We start from the raw sequence: 12,763 nt of genomic DNA, 5'->3' as shown, positions 1-12,763 counted from the left end.
TAGGATTTAATTGAGTAGTCATGACTTTATAGTATATCCTATAAATTATTGCTATAGTTTGAGCTTCTTCTACAAAATTCATGTTTTTAGTTTTAATATTTAAAGTTAGACTAGAAAGTATACTAGGATCATTTATGTTCATAGAAAAGTTTGGAAAGCAATTAAAATAAATAAGACCATTAGCAAGGTTTGAATCTATCATGCTAAGTATTGAATCAGTAAATTTTATAGATCTAGCGTCTCTAAGGCATGCAAACACAGGAATATCTAATCCTAGCCTAAATAAAGGTTTTATAGCAACTTGAACTAATCCTATGTGAATATAATTAAATTTCTTCCTATGATGATTAATATTATTTTGACTTAGTAATTGAAGACTTTCTAAATTTTGATTAAGAGATATAGTTTTTTCTTCAGTTTTTATTGAATAATTTTGATTAAATTCAAAATTTCCTTGTTGATATATTGTATTAATTTTCATGTGAGGAATTGACCAATTATGAAGTTGACTTTCTATTTGAGCAATATTTATTTCTTGACTATTAACTATATTTTGAGTAAGTGATGATGCAGTTAATGATGCAGATGATGATGCAGAACTATCATTAGACCTAAGTGATTTGGAAGAACTACCTCTACTTAATCTCCTAATAATATTACTCATTGTCACAGAAAATAATCACAATTTTATCCTTAATCAATTCAGATAATTTCCTGAATAAGGACCACCACAAGTGGATCAACACGGGACTTACGCTCCTTCTGCCCTTAAACACCGCTTATCACAGGCTGACCAATCCGTTCAAAGGAAATTCAACCCGAACTAAGTCAGGACTAAATCTGTGATTAATTACTGTTCTAACTCGTAACACCACTCGGTTCTCAAGCAGAAAATGGCTCTGATACCATTTGCACCCAGGACATACAACAGTTCATGCACGCAATAATTAAATAATTAAATCTGTCTAATTATCTCCAAGCATAAAAACAAAAATATTTAATGTCTAATACTGTGTAATTTATTGCAGAAATTTAAGCATAATAACACAAATATTTGAATCTGAAAATATTGTTTATTGAAAATATACCTTGATTACAGAGAGTTGATGACTACAGGTTGTTGACAGCAGAGGGATGACTCTAACTCAAAGAAAAAAATTACAAGAGAAAAATTTTTGAACTCTCAGAATTTTTGCACTCTCTAATATTTTTTCTACTCTTGAAACTATCTCTCAAAACTCTTGAAACCTTCCCAAGCTCTCTCTCGGCTGTAGGAACTCTTCCAAGCTCTGCCTGATGAAGAAGGTTAAAACTCCTTTTATAGGTGAGGATTCGGACGTGAGCTGATATTCAATCTTGAAAATTATTGAAATTCATCATGTGAAAGACAGCTGGAGCCTTAGTGAATTATCTCTGCAGAAGGTAAAAGATCTTTACCTTTTTCTTTCTTTCCCCAAGCTCCACGTTACCTTCAAGGATAAAGTGGGTGACAAGACCCACTATTCATCACTATTCATTTTTTTTTTTTTTTTTTTTTTACACTGGATAAACACAGGGAAGCAAATTTACAAAGATACAGATGTACAAAAATTTCTTGAAATCTTTTATTTGGATTGACCCATAGGTCCTCCATAAAGGATAAACTCAGGGTCTACGTATGAGTCATCTGATAAAACTGCATCTTCAGTTTCTTCATTTTCTTGATCTCCAAACTGTTTGAGCGTTTGAATGAGTCCTTGACGATATTGCTCTAAATCAGTGGTGGCTGCTAATGAAGCTTGACATTTGCTTTTCAAAGTTAGGAATTCTTCTTGAGTCGGTCATTGAGAAGATCTTGATGAATCCTTTGAATATGACGATCCGGGTCTTGTTGAAATTAATTGCAAAACCTTCTGTTGACATACAAAATCATGATTGAATTTGTCCCACCATTTGATGCTGAATTCTCTAGAAAGAGATAATGGAAAAGGAAGAGGTTGCTCTTGCTTCTTGATGATGTTCCATGTGAGAATCCATGGAATTCTTAATCTCGAACAGAACGTCAGGAGTCTGGGCTGAGTGATATTCTGTGATGAAGTCTTCCTCTTGTAGAAGTTGAATTTCTCTTGAATATCAGGAGGAAATATTGAATCTAGTAGACCAAAGAAAGTCCACCATTTTTGAAACCAAGCAGGAAATTTGGTATTGCAATTTCTTGAAAATTGGATGAACCAGGAATGCTGGTAGCTTTGTAAGTAAAACATATTGTACCAAGCATCCATGTAGTCTATGTAATTGTAGCTCATGGGATGTAAAGGTTGACTAAAAGCTTTACAAGTGAAGGGTTTTTTATTCCAATCTGCAATGGTCATGACTCTGAGAATTTGACATTTGGAAAAAGCAATCCTCTGAGGATTGTTTTTGTCAGTGTTATGAGTAATTTCAACTGAATCAATGTCCACCAAGATGAACTCATAGAATTGACGAGTTTTCAAAGGATCATTCGAATTGAAGTTGACTCCTTGAGGAAAGATGTAAGGAAGAATTTTAGGAATCTCTTCAAAATTGAACTCTGGCTCAATGAAAGCAATTTCTAATGTTTTGGGTTTTTTGACATATTGACTATAAGAAAATGAAGGAGAAGGAGATTGAGAAGGAGACTGAGAAGGAGAAGGTAAGGTTGAAATAGTGTTAGGGCTGGATTGTCTTTGGAAAAAAATATTTTTAGGGGATGATTTAGAAGCTTGAATAAAACTTTTTGAAGGTTGAAGAGGAGGAAAATCTGGACTCAAAACTTGAAAGGAATTTGATGTTTGTAAAGGAAAAGTAAGACGAACATTTGAAAAGTTTGAAATCATAGCATATGAAGCTTTGGTTTTCTTAGATGATGAAGGAAGCTGAGGCCTAACGGGAGTGCCCATTAGGATGGAGAAGGATCCTTACCCTGCAGAAACTCCCTAGTAAGGAAGTTAGGAAGGAAATTCAACTCTCCTTTAATAAATTCGATTTCAAAATCAAAATTTGAAAGTAAAGCTTGCCATCTTGCAAAAATTTGTTTTGAAACTAAATTTTTAACATCTTTTTGTAAAATATCTTTTGCAGCTTTGCAATCAATTTTCAAAAGAAATTTTTTATTTATTAAATCACTTTGAAATTTTGAAATACATAAAACTATTGATAAAACTTCTTTTTTGACAGTTGAATAATTTATTTGAGCGCCCAACCAGATCCCTAAATGATATCTAACTATATGCACTTGATTGTTATATTCTTGTTTTAATATGCCTCCATAACCTAAATTAGATTCATCTGATTCTACAATGAGTAATGCATTTGGATGAGGGATGCTGATGCATGGTAAACGTTTGACTCTTTGTTTAATTTCTTTGACTAGACTAGTATGATGCTCAGTCCATGCAGGTGCATTTTTTCTAAGTCTTTTGTATAATGGTTCACAAATGATTCTTAAATCTTTGAAGTAATCAGAAACATAATTTAAACAACCTAAAAATCTTTGCAATTGTTTTTTATCTTTAATTTCATCAGGAAATTTGTCAGCAAATTCTATTGACCTTTGAATCGGTTTTGTTTTTCCTTGAAAAATTTCATGACCTAAAAATCTGATTTTTGTTTGAAACAATTTCATTTTTGGAGCAAAACAAGCCATTCCATTTGCTTTAATGACATTAAAAAACTTTTTCAAATGAATAAAATGTTTCTATAATGAATCAGAAAATACTAAAACATCATCAATATATACAATGATGAACTAAAAATGAGGATTAAAAATATCATTCATAATATTTTGAAATTCAGAAGGGGCATTTTTGAGACCAAAGGGCATGACATTCCATTCATAATGACCAAAAGGGACAGTAAAAGCAGTTTTGTATCTATCTTCTTCTCTTATTTGAACCTGCCAGAATCCTGCTTTCATATCAAATTTTGAATAAATGACAGAACTATGAAGTCTTTTGAATAAATCTTGCTTATTAGGAATAGGGTATCTTATCCATTGTAATACTTTATTTAAAGGTTTATAGTTAATGACTAATCTAGGTGCTCCTCTTTCTATTTCAGCAGCATTTTGAACATAAAAAGCGGCACAACTCCAAGGAGATTTTGAGGGTCTAATTAATTTCTTCTTTAATAATGAATCAATTTCTTGTTTACAATATTCTAAAAGCTTTTCATTCATTTGAATCGGCCTAGCTTTGGTGGGAATTTTGGACTCATCAAAATTTTGAATATAAGGCAAATTTATCTCATGTTTCTTTCTTGACCAAAAAGCATTAGGAAGATCAGAACAAATTTCATTTTGAAAAAGATCTTGAATCTCTTTTATTTTCTTTTTAACTTTATCTTCTAAAAGTTGTTCATCTACTTTTTTATATTGAATTTCTTTTGATAGATAATTTATATGAGCTTGTTTTCTTTGAATTAAATTTATATTCTTATTTATTGAATCACTTTGAACTTGATGTATTTCTTTTTTAGTTAATGGATATATAAAGGGAAAAAATATGGTATTTCCTAATATTGTAGTTTTGACACCTTCATCATTTACTTGAAAAGGATAGAGTAAGGTAATAAAAGGAGTTCCTAATATTAAAGGTTCACTCATATTTTGTACTAATATAAATTGAGTTCTAAAACAATAATTATCTTGACATATATGAACATTTTGAAGTTTATATTATATTTCTAATTTTCCTTTATTAGCAGCAAAAAGTTCTTGTCCTGTTTTTTCATATTATTTAGTAGGAATTATTCCTTCTTGAATACAATTCATATCAGCTCCTGAGTCTATTAATGCTACTATTTCTATTTCAAAATCTTCAACTATAAGTTTTACATTTGTATACCATCTTTGAAAATCTATTTTTGATATTGTATTTATAAATGATTCTATAGGAGTTATTTTATTAGGTATTATTATTCCTGGTTCTTGGTTTTCAATAGTTTCAGCTAAATCTTGTTTATATTGTATTACATTTCTAATTTGTTCATTCTCTTGTTTTATTTGATCATTTTCTTGTTTTATTATTTCATTTTCTAATTTTATTTGTTCATTATATAATTTTAATTGATTTATTTGACTTTTTATTTCTTTTATTTCTTCTTCCAAGTCTTTAATGGTTATTGGCCTTTGAGTCTTTTTGAATCTATTATAAATTTCATCCATTGAATATTGATTAGGTTTGATGTCTTGAGTTTTATTTGGATTTTCAATGAGAATTAAATTTTTTAGATTTTGTAAATAATTTCTTTGTATTTCTTCATCTTGAATTTTGTCTACAACATCAAAAAATATTTGCTTATCTACTCTTGAAGATATTACATTTATCTTTTTGATTTTATTTTCTTCTTTTGATGTTTCATTAATTTCTTTTGGATTTTCTGTTTTTGTTGTTGTTGATGTTTCTGTTGATGTTTTTGTTTCCTTCACCTCTCCCGGGGCAGAAGAAAACAAAATTTGATTAAATTTTGTTTCACTTGACTTTTGTTTTGAATTTTCATTTAGCTTTTGATTAATTTTACTTGACTCTTCTTGGATTTTGATTTGTTGATCTAATAATTTTTTATTATGTGGAGAATTTTCTATTGCTTTTCTTGAAGTTAATGTTGCAATTCTTTTAAGGGGTTTCCTATATTTGAAAAACCAAAGGAAAAAAGGAATAGTCATCTTAACTTGTTGCATATATTTTTCATATTGTTTTCTTAATGTATTTCTAACTTGAGGAGGAAGTTGTTGAAAATAATTTCTTTTTGCAGTATTTTCAGGAGAAAAATAATTTGCTTTAATTAATTCTATTTCAGGAACAAAAGGATTTCTTTTAATGTATTTTTTTCTAATGATATTTATATTTAAAGGAGGTTTATCAAGAGAGAAAATTTTTGACTCAGACTCTTCTTCAAAAAGAGAAATTTCAGGAACAAAGTTTGAACTATTTTTTAGTTGATTTTCTATTTGATTTTATTCTTCATTAAATTTTGAATTATTAAATTTTATATGATGACTCCATGATGATGCAGCTAATGATGCAGCAGGTAATGATGCAGATGATGATGCAGTTGATGCATTTGAAAATCTCATTATCTTATATGGAGAACTTTCTAAATTATATGCAGAATTATTTAATGCAGGTGCAGAACTATCATGAGACCTAAGAGATCTGGAAGAACTATTTCTACTTAATTCCCTAATAATATTACTCATTGTCACAGAAAATAATCACAATTTTATCCTTAATCAATTCAGATAATTTCCTGAACAGGGACCACCACAAGCGGATCAACACGGGACTTACGCTCCTTCTGCCCTTAAACACCGCTTATCACAGGCTGACCAATCCGTTCACAGGAAATTCAACCCGAACTAAGTTAGGACTAAATCTGTGATTAGTTACTGTTCCAACTCGTAACACCACTCGGTTCTCAAGCAGAAAATGGCTCTGATACCATTTGCACCCAGGACATAGAACAGTTCGTGCACACAATAATTAAATGATTAAATATGTCTAATTATCTCCAAGCATAAAAACAGAAATATTTAATGTCTAATACTGTGTAATTTATTGCAGAAATTTAAGCATAATAACACAAATATTTGAATCTGAAAATATTGTTTATTGAAAATATACCTTGATTACAGAGAGTTGATGACTACAGGTTGTTGACAGCAGAGGGATGACTCTAACTCAAAGAAAAAATATTAGAGAGTGCAAAAATTCTGAGAGTTCAAAAATTTTTCTCTTATAATTTTCTTCTTTGAGTTAGAGTCATCCCTCTGCTGTCAACAACCTGTAGTCATCAACTCTCTGTAATCAAGGTATATTTTCAATAAACAATATTTTCAGATTCAAATATTTGTGTTATTATGCTTAAATTTCTGCAATAAATTACACAGTATTAGACATTAAATATTTCTGTTTTTATGCTTGGAGATAATTAGACAGATTTAATTATTTAATAATTACGTGCACGAAAGAAATAAAAAGTCAAATAAATCAATTAAAATTAGATAATGAACAAATAAAATTAGAAAATGAAATAATAAAACAAGAAAATGATCAAATAAAACAAGAGAATGAACAAATTAGAAATGTAATACAATATAAACAAGATTTAGCTGAAACTATTGAAAACCAAGAACCAGGAATAATAATACCTAATAAAATAACTCCTATAGAATCATTTATAAATACAATATCAAAAATAGATTTTCAAAGATGGTATACAAATGTAAAACTTATAGTTGAAGATTTTGAAATAGAAATAGTAGCATTAATAGACTCAGGAGCTGATATGAATTGTATTCAAGAAGGAATAATTCCTACTAAATATTATGAAAAAACAGGACAAGAACTTTTTGCTGCTAATAAAGGAAAATTAGAAATAGAATATAAACTTCAAAATGGTCATATATGTCAAGATAATTATTATTTTAGAACTCAATTTATATTAGTATAAAATATGAGTGAACCTTTAATATTAGGAACTCCTTTTATTACCTTACTCTATCCTTTTCAAGTAAATGATGAAGGTGTCAAAACTACAATATTAGGAAATACCATATTTTTTCCCTTTATATATCCATTAACTAAAAAAGAAATACATCAAGTTCAAAGTGATTCAATAAATAAGAATATAAATTTAATTCAAAGAAAAAAAGCTCATATAAATTATCTATCAAAAGAAATTCAATATAAAAAAGTAGATGAACAACTTTTAGAAGATAAAGTTAAAAAGAAAATAAAAGAGATTCAAGATCTTTTTCAAAATGAAATTTGTTCTGATCTTCCTAATGCTTTTTGGTCAAGAAAGAAACATGAGATAAGTTTGCCTTATATTCAAAATTTTGATGAGTCCAAAATTCCCACCAAAGCTAGGGCGATTCAAATTAATGAAAAGCTTTTAGAATATTGTAAACAAGAAATTGATTCATTATTAAAGACGAAATTAATTAGACAGATTTAATTATTTAATTATTGTGTGCACGAACTGTTGTATGTCCTGGGTGCAAATGGTATCAGAGCCATTTTCTGCTTGAGAACCGAGTGGTGTTACGAGTTGGAACAGTAACTAATCGCAGATTTAGTCCTGACTTAGTTCGGGTTGAATTTCCTGTGAACGGATTGGTCAGCCTTTGATAGCGGTGTTTAAGGGCAGAAGGAGCATAAGTCCCGTGTTGATCCGCTTGTGGTGGTCCCTGTTCAGGAAATTATCTGAATTGATTAAGAACAAAATTGTGATTATTGTCTGTGACAATGAGTAATATTATTAGGGAATTAAGTAGAAATAGTTCTTCCACATCTCTTAGGTCCCATGGTAATTCTGCATCTGCATTAAATAATTCTGCATATAATTTAGAAAGTTCTTCATATAAGATAATGAGATTTTCAAATGCATCAACTGCATCATCATCTGCATCATTATCTGCTGCATCATTAGCTGCATCATCATAGAGTCATCATATAAAATTTAATAATTCAAAATTTAATGAAGAATAAAATCAAATAGAAAATCAACTAAAAAATAGTTCAAACTTTGTTCTTGAAATTTCTCTTTTTAAAGAAGAGTCTGAGTCAAAAAATTTATCTCATGATAAACCTCCTTTAAACATAAATATCATTAGGAAAAGATACATTAAAAGAAATCCTTTTGTTCCTGAAGTAGAATTAATTAAAGCAAATTATTTTTCTCCTGAAAATACTGCAAAAAGAAATTATTTTCAACAACTTCCTCCTCAAGTTAGAAATGCATTAAGAAAACAATATGAAAAATATATGCAACAAGTTAAGATGACTATTCCTTTTTTCAAATATAGGAAACCCCTTAAAAGAATTGCAACATTAACTTCAAGAAAAGCAATAGGAAATTCTCCACATAATAAAAAATTATTAGATCAACAAATCAAAATCCAAGAAGAGTCAAGTAAAATTAATCAAAAGCTAAATGAAAATTCAAAACAAAAGTCAAGTGAAACAAAATTTAATCAAATTTTGTTTTCTTCTGCCCCGGGAGAGGTGAAGGAAACAAAAACATCAACAGAAACATCAACAACAACAAAAATAGAAAATCCAAAAGAAATTAATGAAACATCAAAAGAAGAAAATAAAATCAAAAAGATAAATGTAATATCTTCAAAAGTAGATAAGCAAATATTTTTTGATGTTGTAGACAAAATTCAAGATGAAGAAATACAAAGAAATTATTTACAAAATCTAAAAAATTTAATTCTCACTGAAAATCCAAATAAAACTCAAGACATCAAACCTAATCAATATTCAATGGATGAAATTTATAATAGATTCAAAAAGACTCAAAGGCCAATAACCATTAAAGACTTGGAAGAAGAAATAAAAGAAATAAAAAGTCAAATAAATCAATTAAAATTAGATAATGAACAAATAAAATTAGAAAATGAAATAATAAAACAAGAAAATGATCAAATAAAACAAGAGAATGAACAAATTAGAAATGTAATACAATATAAGCAAGATTTAGTTGAAACTACTGAAAACCAAGAACCAGGAATAATAATACCTAATAAAATAACTCCTATAGAATCATTTATAAATACAATATCAAAAATAGATTTTCAAAGATGGTATACAAATGTAAAACTTATAGTTGAAGATTTTGAAATAGAAATAGTAGCATTAATAGACTCAGGAGCTGATATGAATTGTATTCAAGAAGGAATAATTCCTACTAAATATTATGAAAAAACATGACAAGAACTTTTTGCTGCTAATAAAGGAAAATTAGAAATAGAATATAAACTTCAAAATGTTCATATATGTCAAGATAATTATTGTTTTAGAACTCAATTTATATTAGTACAAAATATGAGTGAACCTTTAATATTAGGAACTCCTTTTATTACCTTACTCTATCCGTTTCAAGTAAATGATGAAGGTGTCAAAACTACAATATTAGGAAATGCCATATTTTTTCCTTTTATATATCCATTAACTAAAAAAGAAATACATCAAGTTCAAAGTGATTCAATAAATAAGAATATAAATTTAATTCAAAGAAAGAAAGCTCATATAAATTATCTATCAAAAGAAATTCAATATAAAAAAGTAGATGAACAACTTTTAGAAGATAAAGTTAAAAAGAAAATAAAAGAGATTCAAGATCTTTTTCAAAATGAAATTTGTTCTGATCTTCCTAATGCTTTTTGGTCAAGAAAGAAACATGAAATAAGTTTACCTTACATTCAAAATGTTGATGAGTCCAAAATTCCCACCAAAGCTAGGCCGATTCAAATGAATGAAAAGCTTTTAGAATATTGTAAACAAGAAATTGATTCATTATTAAAGAAGAAATTAATTAGACAGATTTAATTATTATACTATACAATCCCTATGATTAATATATTGTTACATATTGTATTAATGTTGTTTCCATATTTTTATAATATGAAACATTGAAACAAATATGAATATTTAATAATTTTAAAATTTTAAAATAATAAAATATGTAGATATATAAATAAAATTAAATATTATAATTTTTTTATATTTAAATAGTGTACCTATTCTATTTACTAAAATTTGATATATTAATATGCTTATATTTATGTTCATCACTTAATTGATATATCCAACATGAAAAAAAGAATATTATTAAAAAAAATTATTATATATATTAATTTTTTAAAATTATTTTTAATTTTAATAAAATATATTTGTGATATCATTTTATTGAATTAATGAATTGCGAATCAATAATTTTTTCGATTCAGTAAACACTCCGAATGTGAGAAGGTCGGAAAAAAACAAATAAGGTTGTGTGATACATGGAAGAAACGTCATTTCATGCTCCATTGATACCTCCAGTATTTTGTGGATAATATCTAATCCCAATTTGTTATAAGCGGCCAACTCATGCATGTACCTAGCATCACCTTGTCCTACTTTCACCATCATGTTTCATGCCCACGTTATTAGTATTGTTTTCATTGTTTGCCAATTGTTTTTAGTTTCGTGTACGCAAAGGAAATAAATAAACCCATTTTATTTTTGATTTTTTTTTTCGTGTGTGTAGTTATTTGAGCAGATTTGATTCATATGAAACATCAATTTAACGTTCTTTTAAAAGGAAAAAGTTGGAAGTTCTCTTATCTTATTCTCTCTAGTACGTGCTTAGTATATAAAATGATTATATAATGATATATATATATATATATATATATATATATATATATATATATATATATATATATTCATTTTAAATAGATCTTAGTACTTAAATATTATATATGTTATATTCAATAAAATTTAAAACATTAATATTAATATTTTTATTATTTAATTTGATATATTGAATATAAAAATAAAATATCATAAAAAAATTAATTATTATATTTTAAATTTCTTATAATTATTTTTAATTTTATATAATATATAAATTATATATTTATGATATCAACGTAATTCAAATGAGACACTTGTAATTGGTGAATAGCATGTCATATGGCTTGTTGTATTATGTATAGTTTGTTCCGGTGGATGTCACAAGTTCTATCTACCTTGTGGTATCAGTATAATAACTTTCCTTTTTGAATTATCAATTGTTAGATACAAATAAAATTATAATCTAGATAAATATTCGAAGAAGTTCTTTGTAATAGGAATTGCAGTCTCTAATGATTTGGTAATTTTCTTCTTCAAAAAAAATTATTAGACCATATTTGATTGATCGAATATAATATATGATATGATAAGAGAAAAAATATTATATTTTATCTTATATTTGACTAGTGATGGGATAAGATAAGTTATCATATCACTTATTCTATCTTATGTTCAACCAAATATAAGACAGAATAAGTGATAGGATATATTTTCACCTTTTTTCATCTCTTTTAAAATGAGATGTGTTAATACCATGGTAAGATATGAAATATACATATCCATGTATTAAAATTTCATTTTTTTTATCAATTTTTTTTTAATATACTCATTTTACAAAATAGTTTTTTATTATAAATTAAATTAATGATTAAAAAAAGAAACTAAAAAAATATTTATAAAATAATATTAATATATGATATATAATTATTTTTATATATTAAATAACATAATATAAAAAAATTATTTGTAAATTTTAAATATTTTAATAATGAATATTATTAAACATAACAAAATTTTCATTTTTTAAATAGAAAATATTTGAATGTGATATAATTTTTATTTTAAACAATGTATTATTGGATATGCTATTTTAAAATATCATGTCAATATGTATATCAAAGGATACCATATTCCATTGGAAATCATATCCTATCTAATGGGATATGATATCCTAAGTATACATATCTTATAAACAGACAGGCTTCGAAGCATATGCTTGAAACTCATGAAGGGCTTACGAGAGATATGCGCATGATTCATTAGAGTCGAGTTATGTGATTTGTTATCTTTCTATGATAAGCAGGGAGTTGCGATGAGGAAAAGTTTTCCTCTTAAACCAATTTTCAAGTTGTGTTTGTTTTAAAGAAAAAAAAACCAGGTAGAAGTATGTTCATGATGCCAAGAGTCCCTGGTCTGACTATGGTCATGACGTGTTAAGCTATACTGCAAAGAAACCACATAACATGAAGAGGATTAGAATTCCAGGCCCAGGCCAATTTTCTTAAAAGAACCATTTCATGAATAAATTTGCATTATTTTCCGTAAGAAAATGGCCACATTTTTTGCCGATATTTATTTGCTCCATGAAACTTATTCCTTACCAACATCAGACGTTCCATTTCGAAAGTTATCAC

This window comes from Vitis vinifera, chromosome 4 (genome assembly GCF_030704535.1).
Source record: "Vitis vinifera cultivar Pinot Noir 40024 chromosome 4, ASM3070453v1".
Classification (NCBI taxonomy): domain Eukaryota; kingdom Viridiplantae; phylum Streptophyta; class Magnoliopsida; order Vitales; family Vitaceae; genus Vitis; species Vitis vinifera.
Note: the sequence above shows the minus strand (reverse complement) of the source record.